General features: G+C 44.3%; 1 pseudogene; it reads left to right on the forward strand.

The window, feature by feature from the left end:
• The window catches only part of LOC135524673 (paralemmin-1-like), a 71494-nt pseudogene that overhangs the window by 12972 nt on the left and 36432 nt on the right, over positions 1–22090 (forward strand).

Raw genomic sequence — 22090 nt, forward strand, 5'->3', positions numbered from 1 at the left:
TCACAATATGTATATCTCTATATCTGAACAATATACTGACTGCACTCTAAGAAAAACCTTTTCTATGTGGAACCATACAGGGCGCTTTGGTTTGTCCTCATAGGGGAACCCTTTTTGGTGCTGGGTAAAAACCCTTTGCAGAGTGTTCTATCTAGGACCATCTATGCAGTGTTTTTCAAATAACCCCCTGTATATGGTTCTGCCTAAAACCTTCTATAAAGGGTTCTCCCGAGAACCCTTTTATCTTTGGAAGATTCTTCCTAGAACCCTCTATGAACGGTTCCACCAGCCTTTATTTATGACAATTTATTACATATATCATAATGCCTTTCTTTGAGGCCCTAGTTATACCCTAACACAGTGGTCAAATCAAATGAAATCAAGCTTTAGTTATACAGCACATTTCAGACATGGATGTGCTTTACATGAAAAAATGAATAAAAAACAATATAAAAGCTGAAATATTTACTACACAACAAACATAAGATAAACAACTAAAGAATGACACAAACTGAACGACTAAAAAGCACCCTAAGGAAAAGCAAAGCTAAAAAGATGTTTACATATGTTCTACGTTTCAGCCCTCCTCAGGTTCTCTGGCTGCCTCTCCATGCCTCTTGGTCCTAGGCTTTGGGATAGTTAAAAGGCCAGTGCCAGAGGACCTGAGGGACCTACTGGGTACATAACTTAAAGCACATCTGACATGTATTGGGCTGCACAATCATGGACTGATTTAAAAACCAATAGAAGAATCTCAAAATGAATTCTAAAACTCACAGGCTGCCAGTGCAGAGACCTTAAAACCGGTGTAATGTGTGCTCTCCGTCTTGTCTTTAGTAAGTACCCATGCTGCAGCATTCTGTATGTTTTGCAGTTGACCAATGGCTTTCTTGAGTAGACCAGACAGGAGCGCTTTACAGTTGTCAAGCCTGCTTATAATAAAAGCATGGAGGAGTCTCTCTGTATCAGCAGAGAAAGAAACAGTCACACCTCAGCATTTAAAAAAAACTTTATTTAACTAGGCAAGTCAGTTAAGAACAAATTCTTATTTCAATGACGGCCTACCTGGGAACAGTGGGTTAACTGCCTTGTTCAGGGGCAGAATGACAGATTTCTAACCCAACACTCAAACCACTAGGCTACCTGACGCCCAATGCCAGCAATGTTTCTCATGGGGTAAAAAGCTATTTTGGTCACATTAAACGTTTTGTTCAGAATCTAAAATAACACCTATGTTTTTTACCTGGTGTGTTATCTTTATTGCCCGTGAATAAATAAATCAAATGTGCAGCTACATTCTCTCTCTTTGCTTTGGCTCTAACAATAAGTACCTCAGTCTTTAGCTGGAGGAAGTTGTGACTCATCCAAGATTTAAATCACTAATACAGTCTAATAATTTATCCATGGAGCTAAAATCCTCTAGTGACACAGAAATATAAAGCTGTGTATCGGCTACGTAGCTGTGAAAATCAGTGCTGTGTTTTCTGATAATGCTGCCAAGGGTGACAAAAAAACCTGTGACCTCTTAAATAGGTCCTAAACCAATTTAGAACTGGACCAGAGAGGCGATCCCACCTCTCCAGTCTGTCCAGAAGGACATCGAATGGAGCACTTCAATCTAAGAGTACAAGGACAGAAAGCTGTTTGTTATCTGTGTTGACTCTAAGATCATTTACTACTTTAACTAAGGCTGTCTCTGTGCTGTGGGGGGCACGAACACCAGATTGGAATTTTTCAAAAATATATTTGGCACTATTTAGATGTTTGAAAACCAATTTCTACACAATTTTGCTTAAGAATGGAAGGTTTGAGATTGGCTGAAAATTGCTAAGAGCTGAAGCATCTAGATTACTTTTCACCATAGCAGTTTTAAGGCAGTGGGGGAAGTGCCTGTGAACTGGGAGTGATTAACAATTGCTTGCACTTCTTCATATATGCAATTAAAAACTGTTTTGAAGAATGTGATGGGGATAGGTTTGAGTAGGCAAGTAGAAAGCTTAAGTTGTGGTATCACTTTCCTGAGCATGTCCGTGTCAACCAGAGAAATCCATATTGCCTTTGCGTGGTAGGCTAGAGCACATATCATCAAACTTCCCATCATATCACATCTACTGTTATTAGTCACATGCTCCGAATACAACAGGTGTAAACCTTACATTGAAATGCTTACTTTCGAGCCCCTAACCAACATTGCAGTTTAAAAAATACAGATAACAAGTAATTAAAGAGCAGCAGTAAAATAGCAATAGCGAGACCATATACAGGGGGGTACCGGTACAGAGTCAATGTGCAGGGGCACTGGTTAGTTGAGGTAATGTGTACATGTAGGTAGAGTTATTAAAGTGACTATGTATAGACAATAACAGAGAGTAGCAGCAGTGTAAAAGTGTGTGTGTGTGGGGGGGGGGGGGGGTATAATGCAAATATTTTGGGTAGCCATTTTACTTAGGTGTTTAGGAGACTTATGACTTGGGGTTAGAAGCTATTTAGAAGCCTCTTGGAACTAGACTTGGCGCTCTGGTACCAATTGCCGTGCGATCGCAGAGAGAACAGTCTATGACTAGGGTGGCTGGAGTCTTTGACCATTTTTAGGGCCCTCCTCTGACGCTGCCTGGAATAGAGGTCCTGGATTGCAGGAAGCTTGGCCCCAGTGATGTATTGGGCCATTCGCACTACCCTCTGTAGTGCCTTGTGGTCAGTGGCCAAGCAGTTGCCATACCAGGCAGTGATGCAACCAGTCAACATGCTCTCTGGTGCAGCTGTAGAACCTTTTGAGGATCTGAGGGACCTCCTGAGGGGGAATGTCTTGGTGTGTTTGGACCATGTTAGTTTCCTCTTTTTCCACAGCTCTCAGCTGTGCTTCCCTTTTGTAGTCTGTAATTGTTTGCAAGCCCTGCCACATCCGACGAGCATCTGAGCCGGTGTAGTATGATTTAATCTTAGTCCTGTATTGGCACTTTTCCTGTTTGATGGTTCGTCAGAGGGCTTAGCATGATTTCTTATAAGCTTCCGGGTTAGAGTCCCGCTCCTTGAAAGCGGCAGCTCTAGCCATTAGCTCAGAGCAGATGTTGCCTGTAATCCATGGCTTCTGGTTGGGGTATGTACGTACATGACTGATGTGGTGTACCTCAACTAACACATTGACTCTGTACCGGTACCCCCCTGTATACATCTGACCAGTTGTTTTATTGATCTAGTCACTGATGCTTCCTGCTTTTATTTTTGCTTGTAAGCAGGAATCAGGGGGATAGAATTATGGTCAGATTTTCCAAATGGAGGGCGAGGGAGAGCTTTGTATGTATCTCTCTGTGTGGAGTAAAGGTGGTCCAGAGTTTTTGTCCCTCTGGTGGCACATTTAACACGCTGATAGAAATTTGGCAAAACAGAATGAAGTTTCCCTGCATTAAAGTCCCTGGCTACTAAGAGCACCACCTCTGGGTGAATATTTTCTTGTTTGCTTATGGTGGAATACAGATCATTCAATGCTATCTTAGTTCCAGCCTCTGACTGTGGTGGTATGTAAACAGCTGCAAAAAATACAGATGAAAACTCTCTAGGTAGATAGTGTGGTCTACAGCTTATCATGAGATACTCTACCTCAAGCGAGCCATAGCTCAAAACTTCCTTAGATATTGTGCACCAGCTGTTATTTACAAAATACATCGTCCCCCGCCACTTGTCTTACCAGACACCGCTGTTCTATCCTGACGGTGCACCGTATAACCAGCCAGCTGTATGTTTATAGTGTCGTCATTCAGCCACGACTCCGTGAAGCATAAGATATTATAGTTTTGAATGTCCCGTTGGTAGTTTTATCTTCCGTGTAGGTAATCTATTTAATTCTCCAGAGATTGCACGTTTGCTAGCAGAATGGAAGAAAGTGGGGGTTTATTTGATCGCGCCCGAATTATCAGAAGGTAGCCCACCTTCCGGCCCCTTTTTCTCCACCTCCTCTTCACGCAAATCACAGGGATCTGGGCCTGTTCCCGAGAAAGCAGTATATAATTTGCGTCGGGCTCCTGGAGGGAGTTGATGTCATGGACAATGGCTCCTGGGTGACAGAGGACCTTGGTCAGTCAACAGATCGTAGGCAAGCAAAAATCTCTCAGTATCGAGCTGCCCACAATGATGGTGGTCGTGATGGAATCCGATGGGGAAGTGATCTGCTGAACTATGGCGGGCCAGGATCTGTGCTGACTCCCGGGGCTGGTAGATCTGTCTCAAGCGGGGAAAAGCTGTTTGATAGCTGGATCAGATCTTTTTGGATAGATGAAGGGTGGCCAGACTGCCTCCCCGTTCTCTTACGCCTTGCGAGTGTCCAGTCTCCCATGGGCTGCGGAGTTGAGCTGAACATCTGTCTGTTGGATTGGGACAGATCAAGCCTGCCCAACTCACCGACAGCTTTGCTATCAGGCATTTAAAACTGAGATTCGGTTTGCCTGGGTTACAGCAAAGTCGGTGTACTTTTAAAAGCAGGTTGTTCTTTTCTCACAGTCGAGCTAACAGCAGAAAGATCTCTTCCCTAAGCTGCTTGATGGTGTTGCATTTAGGGCAGACAAATCCCTGTCCATTTTCCAGTTCCACCTTATCTTCATCTTGTGTGGAAATCATTTCACACCTGAAGTATTTGTGCCCAGCCATGGATAAAAGCACTGGTGGTTTAGCACTGCTAGCGTTAGCTGCTAGCCATCATGAAAATGGAGCAGGCTAACTGCTACTTAACAGGAACACAAACTTGCTGTCCCAGATGTAAAAGCTGACCGCAATGCAGATTGCGTAGCAATACAAACTTTAGCTATGATTTAAAAACGATTTCATGAAAACGATTTCATAAAAGCAACAAACCGAGTGTAGACTATCTCCTGGTTTACAGACATCAGGCCTGCAAGTTACATTATGCTGGCTGGCAAAGTGATTTGTAATTCCTATTGATCGGAATCCAGACAGTGTTAGGATATCCAACAAGTGGAATTGTTAATCACCCACATCCTGCATTCAGAATGACTGCCAGTGTAGGGAAGATGAATTACTGACACTACCTCAAACATCGAAACTTGAACAACCTAAATTACGGGTGCAATAAATCCAACAGATTGGGCTGTATTATGGACTGTATTAAACTGTATTATGTTATTTTTGTGTAGCATAAAATCTATGAACCAATCACTGTAAATGCAGAACACCGAAATTACAGCAAAACAAAACATTCTGAAATTCTCACTCAAATAGAGCATGCTGGGAAATATTATATATGGTTCTATGTAGAACACTTCTTGCCTTCCAAATAATTATTCTTGCCTCCCAAAGAATCAAAGAACCCTTTCTTCCAAAATGGCTCTTTTGATGTTAAAGTTTCTAGGTAGAACCCTTTGCCTTGCAATTAAGACTTGCCTTCCAAAAAGTGTTCTTCTGAGCAAAATGGTTTTTGGTAGAAACATATCCCTCTGCAAAGAACCCTTTTGGAACCCGTTTCTTCTTAGAGTGTGTAGTATGAAGTGATGTCATTAGTGTCACTATTAATATCACTATTAATGACTCCCTGTTAAATTTGAGTTGTGATCCCCCACCCGTCTGTATATAGCTCCTGTAGGCCCCTATGGAGCTTAGCTTGTTGCGGCAGTGCAGTTTTACTGGTGCTTTGACAGGTCTTCTTCTGGAATGCACCCACATACAACCCCCTCACATACACGCTTGCAAGAAAGCATGCACACACACACACATTCTCACACACAAACACATCAGGTCACAGTGCCCTCAGATTCACCTCCAATGAAATGTTCACGTGTAATGAAAAGGGCTGGACATGATGCACCAGTTCATGGTCAGTATTCATGAGTGAAATTGACCAGTGCTCTGCAATACCCCCAGAGGCATTAGAACCAAATGTGTTGATCCTGGAAGTTTGAACATTCCCACAGCAATTTACCACAGCCATTTTGCTTGGCCTCATATTGATACATTCATCATCCTATTTCTAATGACAAAAAGCTTCAACGGGCTAATATTGGGCAACATAACAATTCATTTATGGGATAAAAAAAAATGAAAACGAAGCAATGCCTGTTGAACAGGAACAAGCTTCTCTTTGAGGGCTGACCAAAACCAGAACCCTTCTGCCGTTGTTAGCACTTCATGAAAATGTGCATGTGACAGTGAGAAAATTAGCGTGTGATCTTTTTAGAGAATTCCGAGCTGCAGCTGGGAAGGAACAAAAAAAATCCAGTCTAAATTGTTGATTTTACACATTAATAATGCAAGGTTATGTAATCGATTCACCACTACACTTTGACCCACTCGCGCTCTGAAGGTTTCTACTCAGATGAATTAGTTTATCTCCTGATGTACTGTAGCCACTCCAACAGCCTCCATCAAACCTAGCCTGTACAGATTGGTGGGTAGCTTCTACTTATTGGTAGATAGCCTTTACTTATTGGTGGATAGCCTTTACTTATTGGTAGATACTCATTTTCCTCAGAAAATACAGCCATCTACATGATGCAGCACTGCTGAACTCTGCATACTCAGGCCTAGCAGTAGAAGCCACACAAAGCAATAGCATTAGCCTAGCGTAGCATCTAAGATGAGCCCCATGTGAAACGCTAATAGCATTTTGTCCCAGAGACATAGCATCGACGCAAACACCTATGTGTTTTGCATATATCACAAAATTTTCAAAGGGAGCATCCCATTTTCAACCTCTCCTTGTCCAAGCCTGTTATCCCCACATGTTTCAAGCTGACTACCAGCATTCTTGTTCCCAAAAACTAATGATGATATGAAAAAAGTAACTTGAAAAGCATGAGCTCTGCTTAGTTTTTTTTGCACGGGCTGTACACAGTACATCGGTCACTCAATCACAATTTGACAAGCACTCGATAATGCCTAGAATTTTATGACAGCATCCCCTTTGTGTGGCCATAATACACCCTAAAGAAATCCATGCCTTTTACCGCCAGTGGCTGTTGTGCCCTTGGCCCAGAGTGCTGTGCGTTCCGAATCACCTCTCACTCACATGCCTCTCCATCACGTGATGGGGTCTTTCTCACAGGCTACAAGTGAAGACAGACACATCGGGGACGCAATTGCGCGTGTCCTTATCCAATTCCGAGGTGCATATTGGAAGAACTGTCCACATTTACTTTTCGTCAGCCAACAAGAGGAGTAGGCCTATGTCAATCTACTGACCCCCATAGTGCAAAAGTTGACCTATTCTATTCCAAACATAGTCTGGGACAGTTGTGGGATGCGATAGATCCCAAATTAATACAACTACTAGCATCTAAAAATTAAAAACTTTTTACCCAATGTGGCTGACGCAACAGATTAGAAAGTTTGGCTTAAAATATTGATAAACTATTAGGCTGTTTCTTCACATTATAAGTGCAGCAATGCACACATGGTAGTAGGCTATAAGGGCAAATGTTCCATTAGCGGAAAACACCATTATCAAATGTGACCACAAATGCAATTATGCATGTAATGCTTTTAATTATAAAGGTGCATTTTTATGGTGAAAATTAACTTCCCCAAACTTGAAACTGTGCGAATATGATTTAAAAAGTTGAGAAAAAGGCATTTTTTTATGCTGGGCATCATTCACAGGTGATAGGCTAATATTGTCACCCGTCAGACTATTCTTGATTTAGTAAAATAATATATGAGTGAAATTTGTTTTGATTTAGAATGGACCATTATCATGCACCTACATGGAAACAACTGTGGCAGAGGGAATGTTCTTCATGCCAGCCAGGCAGTGGTGGAACATGTTCTTCATGCCAGCCAGGCAGTGGTGGAACATGTTTTTCATGCCAGCCAGGCAGTGGTGGAACATGTTTTTCATGCCAGCCAGGCAGTGGTGGAACATGTTTTTCATGCCAGCCAGGCAGTGGTGGAACATGTTTTTCATGCCAGCCAGGCAGTGGTGGAACATGTTTTTCATGCCAGCCAGGCAGTGGTGGAAAAAGTAGTCAAAAGTCATACTTGAGTAGAAGTAAAGAAACAAAAAATTAAGATGCCTTAATAGAAAATGACTAAAGTAAAAGTCTCACAGTAAAATACCCACTGAGTAAGAGTCAAAAAGTATTTGGTTTGAAATATACTTAAATATCACAAGTAAATAGAATTGCTAAAATGTACTTAAGTATCAAAAGTAAAATGATTTAATAAATTCAAATTCCTTATATTATGCAAATCAGACAGGACAATTTTTTATTTTTTAAATATTTTTTTTACATTCATGGATTGCCAGGGGTACACTACAACACTCTGACATTAATTTACAAACCAAGCATGTGTTTAGTGAGTCTTCCAGGTATTTATTTATTTATTTCACCTTTATTTAACCAGGTAGGCCAGTTGAGAACAAGTTCTCATTTACAACTGCGACCTGGCCAAGATAAAGCAAAGCAGTGTGACAAAACAACAACACAGAGTTACACATAAACAAATGTACAGTCAATAACAAAATAGAAAAATATATATTTAAAAAATAAGAGGTAGTAGGGATGACCAGAGATATTCTCTTGATAAGTTGAAGGTGAATTGGACCATTTTCCTGTCAAAAAAGTACTTTTGGGTGTCAGGGAAAGTGTATGAAGTAAAAAGTATATTATTTTCCTTAGGAATGTAGTGAAGTAAAAGTTGTCAAATTGTTATATATATATATATATATATATATATATATACTATATACCCCAAAAACTACTTATGTAAAACTACTTTAATGTACTACTTAAGTACTTTACACCACTGCAGCCAGGTAGGCTATACGCCTGTTGTAAATAAGCAATGTGCTTAATATTAGGAAAGTTGAGAAATAAATATAGGAGGCCTAGCCTAAGTAAAGCTGATGTGATCCTACTCTTTTTAGTAGAGGCCATCACTCCGTTTTCTTGCGCAATTGCATAGCCTATAGAAATGTTGAGTATGATTATTGATTAGACTTATTACTACCACTACACTGCTGTTCATTGATTATTGATTACCATTAGTATCTATCTATTTCTTATCCTACTGGTCACTATTACTCCTGTTTACATGTATACATTACCATTAGTATATTATCATACGTATTTATATATTCCTGCTACCAGTCACTTTTCAGCCCTGTTTACATGTATATATTACCATTTAGTATAGTACCATAATTATTTCTATATTCCTGCTACCAGTCACTTTTCAGCTTTTCAGCCCTGTTTACATGTATATCCATCCGCCTACACTGACACTCTTGCACTCACCCACACCTCACACTTACATAGACACTCTCACCACCACGCTGGCACCCACTCACCACTTATGCTGCTGCTATGCTGTTTACTATTGTTATTATTATTAATGCTGTTACCAGTCACTTTCTCCTAATGGCTGCCTACATATTTACATCTACCTCAATACTCCAGTATACCTGCACATTGTAAATGTGCTACTGGATATCTTACTCTCTTATTTCTTATTTCTCTGGGTTAAAAAAAATAAATGAGTTATAATATTTTGATATTGAATACTACACTGTTGGCTAGGGCTTACAAATTAATCATTTGTGCTTGTGACAAATAAAACTTGAAACTTGAAACAATAAAACATTTTGTCCTCTTTTATTTGCCTGGTACACATGGTCCTAGGCTGAGTTCTGCTGGCTCGCCTTGTTAATTAAAATAAAGGCCTTCATTGTAAATTATAACCTCCCGCTTTCCACTCTTTCCGCTTACCCCCTCAGCTTCTCATACCACTCTCCACTGTAAGCCAAGCAGCCAAGCATAGTTCACTTAGGAGCCCCGAAAAACGCATGGTATTTTTACAGGTGGTGTGTGTTACAGATTAAGGGCGAGCGGGGGTGTTGGGTCGGTGGAGAAGGACCGTAGCGGAGGCCAGGCATTCCTGCGTTCCCTCATGGCATGTTGTACATCTCATCTTTCAAACAGGGCTATCAGAGGGGGGAAGGTCACTCCTGACCAACACAGTCTGGGTCTGGATGGAATGGTGCTGGATGGGATGCACCCGTCTGGGAGGGATGCTTCTCAACATCAACATGTTTCAAATGCAAAGAGACCCATAGTATATAAGACCACAAACCTAATAGACTGGCTGTGTCTTCAGAATGTTGTCTTCACGGCCAATTGTCTTGTGGGTTTCTTGTTAACCGTGTTTAACATCCTCTCTCTCTCTCTTTTTCCCCCTTCCTCTACCCACCCTTTTCTTCTTTCTACCACCCTTCCTTCATTCCCCTCTCTCCCCCTCTTCCTACCTCTGTTTCTCCCCTCTCTCTCTCTCTCTCTCTCTCTCTCTCTTTAATTGTTTCTCTCTCTCTTCAATTGTTTCTCTCTCTCTCTTCAATTATTTCTCTCTTTCTGGCAGGATGTCTGAGGGGCTGTCACAGCAGGAGAGAATCCAGGCTATAGCGGTAAGTGATGAGATCATATGTTACACTCTCACCCTCAAAACACTTTCTATACAGTACAATCTACACAGATTGACATACTCCGACATTACTGCGCAGGGAAACGATTGCAGCACCTAATATGCTTGTATAGAGTTGTAGATGGACTGGTTGGGGTTTGATGGATTTTATTGGAGATTTCCTCATCCACTTTCATTTAAGTCTTGAGCTTTCCGAGGGTGTTCCATGAGCATCTCGCGCATTCATCTTTTGAGGCTTTAATCATTCATTCTTACCAACTGGGAAGGAGAATTAAAACCTTTCATTCCTAAGCCCGTGTCTTTCAGCCCCAAACTCTTTCTCCTCTCCTCTATCTTGCTCTCCTTCTAACAATCTTTCGCTATGTCTTTATCTGCCCTACACACACACACACACACACACACACAATTATCTTTAAAGATTCTGCCTTATTCATTCTTTGCCTGGATGGAGAGAGAGGTACTCACCTGTCTATCTATGCCTTTATCTCTACCTCCCTCTTCTACACACCCTTTTCCCTCTTTCTCTCCTCCTCTCCCTACCTCTCTTTCTCCCTCCACCTCTCTCGCTCTGTCTCCTTCTCTCATTCTTTCAATTTAATTTGTACCCTTTTTAATAGTGCTGCATGAGAAAAACCTATAGACAGACCTAGCCAAGGCCAGTGCTGCAGACTGCACAGTTTAAATGGGCGCTGTAAATAAAAATGCTAACACACTCACTTCCAATACAGCCTCAGGCCTATACCCTCAACTCCCCTCCCCTCTCTTTCTATCAGCCTTATGTCTTCCATAACGATAGTAAAATAATTTAGCTCATTCTGCCCACATGGTAATTGAACCCACTACCGTAGTGTTATAAACTCTGCACTCTAACCAACTGAGCCAGCCATCTTTAACCTTTTATTTAACTAGGCAAGTCAGTTAAGAACAAATTCTTATTTGCAATGACAGCCTACCCTGGTGATGCTGGGCCAATTGTGTGCCACAGCGTGGGACTCCCAATCACAGTTGGATCTGATGCATCCTGGATTCGAACCAGGGACTGCAGTAATGCCTCTAGCACTGAGATGCTAGAGCAGCCTTACTCTAAAATTGATTACAGCCTTAATCTAAAATTTATTTAAATTGTTTATTTTCCTCATCAATCTACACACAATACCCCATAATGACGAAACAAAAACAGAATTTTTAGAAATGTATGTAAATGTGTAAAATAAAAATAAAAATAACAGATATCACGCATATATAAGTATTCAGACCCTTCACTCAGTACTTTGTTGAAGCAACTTTGGTAGTGATTACAGCCTTGAGTCTTCTTGGGTATGATGCTACAAACTTGACACACCTCTGCCAGGTTGGATGGGGAGCGTCGCTGCACAGCTATTTTCAGAGATTTTTGATCGGGTTCAAATCCGGGCTCTGGCTGGGCCACTCAAGGACATTCAGAGATTTGTCCCCAAGCCACTCCTGCGTTGTTCTTGGCTGTATGCTTAGGGCCGTTGTCCTGTTGGAAGGTGAACCTTTGCCCAAGTCTGAGGTGATGAGTGCTCTGGAGTAGGTTTTCATCAAGGATCTCTGTACTTTGCGCTGTTCATCTTTCCCTCGATCCTGACTAGTCTCCCAGTCCCTGCTGCTGAAAAATCATGGGCATTAATATGGAATTGGTCCCCCCTTTGTTGCGACAGGGTAGCCTAGTGGGCAGCAGGATAGCCTAGTGGTTAAAGTGTTGGACTAGTAACCGGAAGGTTGCAAGTTCAAACCCCTGAGCTGTACAAATCTGTTGCTCTGCCCCAGTTAACCCACTGTTCCTAGGCCGTAATTGAAAATAAGGATTTGTTCTTAACTGACTTGCCTAGTTAAATAAAGGTCAAATAAAATACATACAATTACAGCCTCCACTATTCTGTTATGGCTTTCCACTAGATGTTGTAACGTTGCTACATTTAGCCAAGAGCATTGGTGAGTTTGGGCACTGATGTTGGGCGATTAGGCTTGGCTCGCAGTCGGCGTTCCAGTTCATCCCAAAGGTGTTCGATGGAGTTGAGAGCAGGGCTCTATACAGGCCAGTCAAGTTCTTCTACACTGGTATCAACCATCCATTTCTGTATGGACCTCGCTTTGTGCACGGGCCATGCTGAAACAGGAAAGGGCCTTCCCCAAACTGTTGCCACAAAGTTGGAAGCACAGAATCATTTATGTTGTAGCGTTAAGATTCAGCACTCGGCGGTCCCATTCTGTGAGCTTGTGTGGCCTACCACTTCGTGGTTGAGCTGTTGTTGCTCCTAGACATTTCCACTTTTACAGTAACTGCAGAAATTTGACCAACTGACTTGTTGGAAAGATGGCATCCATCATAAGATGGCTTCCTATGATGGTGTCACGTTGAAAGTCGCTAACCTCTTTAGTAAGGCCATTATACTGCAAATGTTTTACTATGGAGATTGCATGGCTGTGTGCTCGAGTTTATACACTTGTTTGCAACGAGTGTGGCTGAAGTAGCCGAATCCCTCAGACATTCAAAATGGGCCAACATAGATTTGAAAGGTACAGAGTAGCTTCAGGCTTAAACTTGAAAAATGTGGCATTTCAAGTTAATACACTGATTTACTCTATGGGTGATGAAGTCGAGGATATATTAAATCCTTCACCTTTGACTGAGGAAGAGAAACGTAACTACAGTGCCATTAAGACCGTTTTGAAATGCATTTCCTAAGGCGACACAACATTGTATTTGAGAGAGCTAGGTTTAATGTGGGCAAACAGGAGCAGGGTGAAACCGCTGACAGCATTATCACACCTGTTCACAAGCTAGCGGAACATTGTTACTTTGGCTCCCCCACTCTCCAATTTCCCCCCACCCCCAATGTCCCCCCACTCCCCAATAGGCTGATAGTTTCAACCATATTGCTCACACCCTATCCAATTATTCTCTGATCAACAAGTGCCTGGGTTTAGGGATAAGTGGATTGTCTTTGGGTTTCAGTTGGCAGGCTTGTGAATTGTATTTCTCATGCTTGGAGCTGGCTTGGAGCTGGCTTGTCTGGAGACAGAGCAGAGAAGAAGTCATGTAGACTATGGCCAAATCTTTTAAACATAATACCCTGCCTCCAGTTGCGATTGGTGCTGTTTAAATTTAAGGAAGATTTTTTTAATGTTTTATGAAAATGGCCTTATTGCTATTAAGGCATGTTGGATGACGGTCATTCATATTCCATTCACTCAGCTCAATGTAACATCGATAGGTTTAGGCTACTACATGATACTCACATTTTCCCTGGACCCATCATGAGGTTGTAACAACCAAGACTATGAATGAAAGTTCCTCTGTCCAGTGTCTGTGTTATTTTGGCCATCTTAATCTTTTATTTTTATTGGCCAGTCTGAGATATGGCTTTTTCTTTGCAACTCTGCCTAGAAGGTCAGCATCCCGGAGTCGCCTCTTCACTGTTGACGTTGAGACTGGTGTTTTGCGGGTACTATTCAATGAAGCTGCCAGTTGAGGACTTGTGAGGTGTCTTCTTCTCAAACTAGACACTCTAATGTACTTGTCCTCTTGCTCAGTTGTGCACCGGGGCCTCCCACTTCTCTTTCTATTCTGGTTAGAGACAGTTTCCGCTGTTCTGTGAAGGGAGTAGTACACAGCGTTGTACGAGATCTTCAGTTTCTTGGCAATTTCTCGCATGGAATAGCCTTCATTTCTCAGAACAAGAATAGACTGATGAGTTTCAGAATAAAGTCCTTTGTTTTGGACATTTGAGCTTGTAATCAAACCCACAAATGCTGATGCACCAGATTCTCAACTATTTTTAAGAAGGCCAGTTTTATTGCTTCTTTAATCAGGACAACAGTTTTCAGCTGTGCTAGCATAATTGCAAAAGGGTTTTCTAGCGATCAATTAGGATTTTAAAATGGTAAACTTGGATTAGCTAACACAACGTGCCATAGGAACACAGGAGTGATGGTTGATGATAATGGGCCTCTGTATGCCTATGTAGATATTCCATTCAAAATCAGCCATTTCCAGCTACAATAGTCATTTACAACATTAACAATGTCTGCACTGTATTTCTGATCAATTTGATGTTTTTTTAACAGACAAAAAATGTGATTTTCTTTCAAAAACAAGGACATTCCTAAGTGTCCCCAAACTTTTGAACGGGAGTGAATTTTGTATATAGTTTTATCCAAAAAGTCTAACTTTTTAAAATGTTTCACTGTTTTTATTTTATTAAATGCACTGAGTAGGATGGGTCTCCCCTTCCTCCTCCTCTGAGCCTCCTTTGCCTGGCACAATGAGAAATGCACGGCTCATTGTGTGCATGTGTGTGTTGTTGTGGGGGAAGAACGTTTTGGAAGTGGGCTGCTCATTTGATTATTACATGGATCCGGCCTCTGACAAGCTTCTTAAATTCCAGCCCCTTGTATCATGCTTGAACAGCCTGGGATATAAGTGCAAGTTGGTGGCGCTGATATTTGTCAGTCTCGGCCACGTACATAGGCTTACGGTATGTGGCCTTCAGATGGCACGCCTGTCTCAGACTATGGCAAAGTAACCAGCAAGGTACTGCTCTGTTTCAGCCGTTAAGGGCAGGACAATGTGCTTTTTGTATCCTTACGTGTCCTTGTATCGCAGAACTTTTAAATGTTTTAATCCGTCTTGATGTTATATGATTGGTGGATTCAGATAAAGGTGTGTGTGTGTGTGTGTGTGTGTGTGTGTGTGTGTGTGTGCGCGCGCGCGCATCTGTTCATGTGCATGCGTGTGTGTGTTTGGGAGGTTGAATATAAGGACTTGAATTAGTCCACGTCATCTTGGGGTATAAGAGAGTCATGCCATGTGTTCATATAACCTCAAGTAAACAATTTCTATCCAGCAAACCTTCTGTATACTCAACATAGAGCACATATTGATTTAGATTAGTCACCTTATCCAGCACTGTATGAAATTCAGCCTGGAATGCCCTTCCAAACAACTCTTTCATATCAAAATACCAAGCCTGAAGGAGGGACACTGTGACACAGCACATGCCGAAGTATGTAACTGTTGAGCAGGACAGCTCTTCAGGAGGAGAATGTTTATGGTTTCCTCTGTACTAGAGTGGAAGGGCCTAGTAAACCTTATATCTGTAGTTGGCCACTACAGCCACAGGGTCTGTGTCAGGAGTGTAGCTCTTCTAACAGTGTGGACCTTTAATTTCTCTATTGCTATGATCTGTGGTAGATTGTCCATTCAATCTCCTCAGTAAATACAGTCTGGACAGTGGCCTCTCTGTAAATACACGCGAGAATAAAAAGTATTCTTGTATATTTCTGTACACACTTGAATATGATTAGTACTGGACTTTAGTAGATGAACATTTGAGTTTTTACATATTTATTCCAGCTGAGGAGTCCAAGACACAAACAAAATGAGGCCAAATATCAGTTGCACTGGGAATTTAGTGCCGTAATGGACCATTCACTGATTACTCACTGTTATGTCACTGTTTACTAGAAAATGGAGACGATCCCAGTGTTGCTGGCACTATGCCCCAATCCACTGAGCAACAGGAAACTACATGGGTAGAACAGGTTGCCACTGTTTCTTAGGGTGATCATATCATCTCTGCTCTGTGTTTTCCCTATGCACCAACAGGAGAAGAGGAAGAGGCAGATAGAGGTCGAGAACAAAAAGAGGCAGCTGGAAGATGACAGGAGACAGCTTTCACATCTCAAGGTAAGAAGGGGGACCTGGGACATGATTGGAAACTGGGGGAAGGGAAGCACTGAGGGGTGGGGGACACTGGGAGGTGGGGGGACACTGCGGGGGACTGGGGGTTGAGGGGACACTGGGGGGAGGGACAGTTATGTGGGCTTCACATTACAATGGAATTGAGTGCAGGAGCATTGAAAAGTTCAGTTTTATTTTAACGCTGGAAAACACATTTCTTGATCGTCTATCTCTACCTCTTGTATCAGTTAAATATCAGAGAGTCATGCTCTGGTACTTCATACTCTGGTCCGTCATGCTCTGGTACGTCACGCTCTGGTACGTCACGCTCTGGCACGTCGCGCTCTGGCACGTCGCGCTCTGGCACGTCGCGCTCTGGCACGTCGCGCTCTGGCACGTCGCGCTCTGGCTCGTCGCGCTCTGGTTCGTCGCGCTCTGGTTCGTCGCGCTCTGGTACGTCGCGCTCTGGTACGTCGCGCTCTGGTACGTCGCGCTCTGGTACGTCGCGCTCTGGTACGTCGCGCTCTGGTACGTCGCGCTCTGGTACGTCGCGCTCTGGTACGTCGCGCTCTGGTACGCTACGCTCTGGTACGCTACGCTCTGGTACGTAATGTTCTGGTACGTCATGCTATGGTATGCTACGCTCTGGTACGTCATGCTCTGGTACGTCATGCTCTGGTATGCTATGCTCTGGTACGTCATGCTCTAGTACTTCATGCTCTGCTATGCTATGCTCTGGTACAGCATGCTCTGGTACATCACGCTCTGATACGTCATGTTCTGTTACGTCATGCTCTGGACGCTACGCTCTGGTATATCATACTCTTGTATGTCACACTCTTGTATGTAACGCTCTTGTACGTCATGCCCTGGTACGTCATTCTCTGGTACGTCATTCTCTGGTACGTCATTCTCTGGTACGTCGTGCTCTGGTACGTCGTGCTCTGGTACGTCGTGCTCTGGTACGTCGTGCTCTGGTTCTTCGTGCTCTGGTTCTTCGTGCTCTGGTTCTTCGTGCTCTGGTTCTTCGCGCTCTGGTACTTCGTGCTCTGGTACGTCGTGCTCTGGTACTTCATGCTCTGGTACTTCATGCTCTGGTACGTCATGCTCTGGTACTTCATGCTCTGGTCCGTCATGCTCTGGTACGTCATGCTCTGGTACGTCATGCTTTGGTACGTCATGCTTTGGTACGTCATGCTTTGGTACGTCATGCTTTGGTACGTCATGCTCTGGTACTTCATGCTCTGGTATTTCATGCTCTGGTTCGTCATGCTCTGGTACGCTCTTGTACGTCATTCTCTGGTACGCAACGCTCTGGTACGTCATGCTCTGGTACGTCATGCTCTGGTACGTCATGCTCTGGTTCGTCATGCTCTGGTACGTCATGCTCTGGTACGTCAAGCTCTTGTATGCTACGCTCTTGTACATCATTCTCTGGTACGCAACGCTCTGGTACGTCATGCTCTGGTACGTCATGCTCTGGTACGCTACGCTCTGGTACGTCATGCTCTGGTATGCTATGCTCTGGTACGTCATGCTCTGGTACTTCATGCTCTGGTATGCTATGCTCTGGTACGTCGTGCTCTGGTACTTCATGCTCTGCTATGTTATGCTCTGGTACGGCATGCTCTGGTACATCACGCTCTGATACGTCATGTTCTGGTAGGTCATGCTCTGGTACGTCACTCTCTGGTACGTCACTATCTGGTACATCACTATCTGGTACGTCATGCTCTGGTATTTCGTGCTCTGGTACGCCAGGCTCTGGTACTTCATGCTCTGTTACTTCATGCTCTGGTACGTCATGCTCTGGTACGTCAAGCTCTTGTATGCTACGCTCTTGTACATCATTCTCTGGTACGCAACGCTCTGGTACGTCATGCTCTGGGACGTCATGCTCTGGTACGCTACGCTCTGGTACGTCATGCTCTGGTATGCTATGCTCTGGTACGTCATGCTCTGGTACTTCATGCTCTGGTACGTCCTGCTCTAGTACGTCATGCTCTGGTACTTCATGCTCTGTTACTTCATGCTCTGGTACGTCATGCTCTGGTACGTCAAGCTCTTGTATGCTACGCTCTTGTACATCATTCTCTGGTACGCAACGCTCTGGTACGTCATGCTCTGGTACGTCATGCTCTGGTACGCTACGCTCTGGTACGTCATGCTCTGGTATGCTATGCTCTGGTACGTCATGCTCTGGTACTTCATGCTCTGGTATGCTATGCTCTGGTACGTCATGCTCTGGTACTTCATGCTCTGCTATGTTATGCTCTGGTACGGCATGCTCTGGTACATCACGCTCTGATACGTCATGTTCTGGTAGGTCATGCTCTAGTACGTCACTCTCTGGTACGTCACTATCTGGTACATCACTATCTGGTACGTCATCCTCTGGACTATACGCTCTGGTATATCATACTCTTGTATGTCACACTCTTGTATGTCACGCTCTGGTACGTCCTGCTCTAGTACGTCATGCTCTGGTACTTCATGCTCTGGTACTTCATGCTCTGGTACGTCATGCTCTGGTACGTCAAGCTCTTGTATGCTACGCTCTTGTACATCATTCTCTGGTACGCAACGCTCTGGTACGTCATGCTCTGGTACGTCATGCTCTGGTACGCTACGCTCTGGTACGTCATGCTCTGGTATGCTATGCTCTGGTACGTCATGCTCTGGTACGTCATGCTCTGGTACTTCATGCTCTGGTATGCTATGCTCTGGTACGTCATGCTCTGGTACTTCATGCTCTGCTATGTTATGCTCTGGTACGGCATGCTCTGGTACATCACGCTCTGATACGTCATGTTCTGGTAGGTCATGCTCTTGTACGTCACTCACTGGTACGTCACTATCTGGTACTTCACTATCTGGTACTTCATGCTCTGGTACGTCATGCTCTGGTACGTCAAGCTCTTGTATGCTACGCTCTTGTACATCATTCTCTGGTACGCAACGCTCTGGTACGTCATGCTCTGGTACGTCATTCTCTGGTACGCAACGCTCTGGTACGTCATGCTCTGGTACGTCATGCTCTGGTTCGTCATGCTCTGGTACATCATGCTCTGGTACGTCAAGCTCTTGTATGCTACGCTCTTGTACATCATTCTCTGGTACGCAATGCTCTGGTACGTCATGCTCTGGTACGTCATGCTCTGGTACGTCATGCTCTGGTTCATCATGCTCTGGTATGTCATGCTCTGGTACGCTACGCTCTGATACGTCATTCTCTGGTACGTCATGCTCTGGTATGCTATGCTCTGGTACTTCATGCTCTGGTACTTCATGCTCTGCTATGTTATGCTCTGGTACGGCATGCTCTGGTACATCACGCTCTGATACGTCATGTTCTGGTATGTCATGCTCTGGACACTACACTCTGGTATATCATACTCTTGTATGTCACACTCTTGTATGTCATGCTCTGGTACTTCGTGCTCTGGTACGCCACGCTCTGGTACGCCACGCTCTGGTACGCTACGCTCTGGTACTTCATGCTCTGGTACTTCATGCTCTGGTACGCTACGCTCTAGTACGTCATCCTCTGGTTCGTCATGCTCGGGTACGCTACGCTCTGGTACGTCATGCTCTGGTACGTCATGCTCTGGTATGTCATGCTCTGTTACGTCATTTCTCGTACATCATGCTCTGGTACGTCAAGCTCTTGTACGCTAAGCTCTTGTACGTCATTCTCTGGTATGTCATGCTGTGGTATGTCATGCACTGGTATGCTATGATCTGGTACGTCATGCTCTGGTAAGTCACTCTGATACGTCATGTTCTGGTACGTCATGCTCTGGACATTACGCTCTGGTACATCATACTCTTGTATGTCACACTCTTGTATGTAACGCTCTTGTACGTCATGCCCTGGTACGTCATGCTCTGGTACGTCGTGCTCTGGTACGTCGTGCTCTGGTTCTTCGTGCTCTGGTTCTTCGCGCTCTGGTACATCAGGCTCTGGTATGTCGTGCTCTGGTACGTCGTGCTCTGGTTCTTCGTGCTCTGGTTCTTCGCGCTCTGGTACATCAGGCTCTGGTATGTCGTGCTCTGGTATGTCGTGCTCTGGTACGTCGTGCTCTGGTACGTCATGCTCTGGTACTTCATGCTCTGGTACTTCATGCTCTGCTATGTTATGCTCTGGTACGGCATGCTCTGGTACATCACGCTCTGATACGTCATGTTCTGGTATGTCATGCTCTGGACACTACACTCTGGTATATCATACTCTTGTATGTCACACTCTTGTATGTCATGCTCTGGTACTTCGTGCTCTGGTACGCCACGCTCTGGTACGCCACGCTCTGGTACGCTACGCTCTGGTACTTCATGCTCTGGTACTTCATGCTCTGGTACGCTACGCTCTAGTACGTCATCCTCTGGTTCGTCATGCTCGGGTACGCTACGCTCTGGTACGTCATGCTCTGGTACGTCATGCTCTGGTATGTCATGCTCTGTTACGTCATTTCTCGTACATCATGCTCTGGTACGTCAAGCTCTTGTACGCTAAGCTCTTGTACGTCATTCTCTGGTATGTCATGCTGTGGTATGTCATGCACTGGTATGCTATGATCTGGTACGTCATGCTCTGGTAAGTCACTCTGATACGTCATGTTCTGGTACGTCATGCTCTGGACATTACGCTCTGGTACATCATACTCTTGTATGTCACACTCTTGTATGTAACGCTCTTGTACGTCATGCCCTGGTACGTCATGCTCTGGTACGTCGTGCTCTGGTACGTCGTGCTCTGGTTCTTCGTGCTCTGGTTCTTCGCGCTCTGGTACATCAGGCTCTGGTATGTCGTGCTCTGATACGTCGTGCTCTGGTTCTTCGTGCTCTGGTTCTTCGCGCTCTGGTACATCAGGCTCTGGTATGTCGTGCTCTGGTATGTCGTGCTCTGGTACGTCGTGCTCTGGTACGTCATGCTCTGGTACGTCATGCTCTGGTACGTCATGCTCTGGTACGTCATGCTCTGGTACGTCATGCTCTGGTACTTCATGCTCTGGTACTTCATGCTCTGGTCCGTCATGCTCTGGTCCGTCATGCTCTGGTACGTCATGCTCTGGTACGTCATGCTCTGGTACGTCATGCTCTGGTACGTCATGCTCTGGTACGTCATGCTCTGGTACGTCACTCTCTGGTACGTCACGCTCTGGTACTTCGTGCTCTGGTACTTCGTGCTCTGGTACGTCATGCTCTGGTACGTCATGCTCTGGTACGTCACTCTCTGGTACGTCATGCTCTGGTACATTGCTCTGGTACTTCTTGCTCTGGTACGCTACGCTCTGGTACGCTACGATCTGGTACGCTACGCTCTGGTACGCCATGCTCTGGTACACCATGCTCTGGTACGCTACGCTCTGTTACGTCATGCTCTGGTACTTCATGCTCTGGTACGCTACGCTCTGGTTCGTCATGCTCTGGTTTGTCACGCTCTGGTACGTCATGCTCTGGTACGTCATTTCTCGTACATCATGCTCTGGTACATCAAGCTCTTGTACGCTACGCTCTTGTACGTCATTCTCTGGTATGTCATGCTGTGGTATGTCATGCTCTGGTATGCTATGCTCTGGTACGTCATGCTCTGGTAAGTCACTCTCTGATACGTCATGTTCTGGTACATCATGCTCTGGACATTACACTCTGGTACATCATGCTCTGGTACTTCATGCTCTGGTACTTCATGCTCTTGTACGTCATGCTCAGGTTCATCATGCTCTGGTACGCTACGCTTTAGTATGTCGTGCTCTGGTACATCATGCTCTGGTACGTTAAGCTCTTGTATGCTACGCTCTTGTACATCATTCTCTGGTACGCAACGCTCTGGTACGTCATGCTCTGTTTCGTCATGCTCTGTTTCGTCATGCTCTGGTACGTCATGCTCTGGTACGCTACGCTCTGGTACGTCATGCTCTGGTACTTCATGCTCTGCTATGTTATGCTCTGGTACGGCATACT

This window comes from Oncorhynchus masou, chromosome 31 (assembly GCF_036934945.1).
Source record: "Oncorhynchus masou masou isolate Uvic2021 chromosome 31, UVic_Omas_1.1, whole genome shotgun sequence".
NCBI lineage: Eukaryota > Metazoa > Chordata > Actinopteri > Salmoniformes > Salmonidae > Oncorhynchus > Oncorhynchus masou.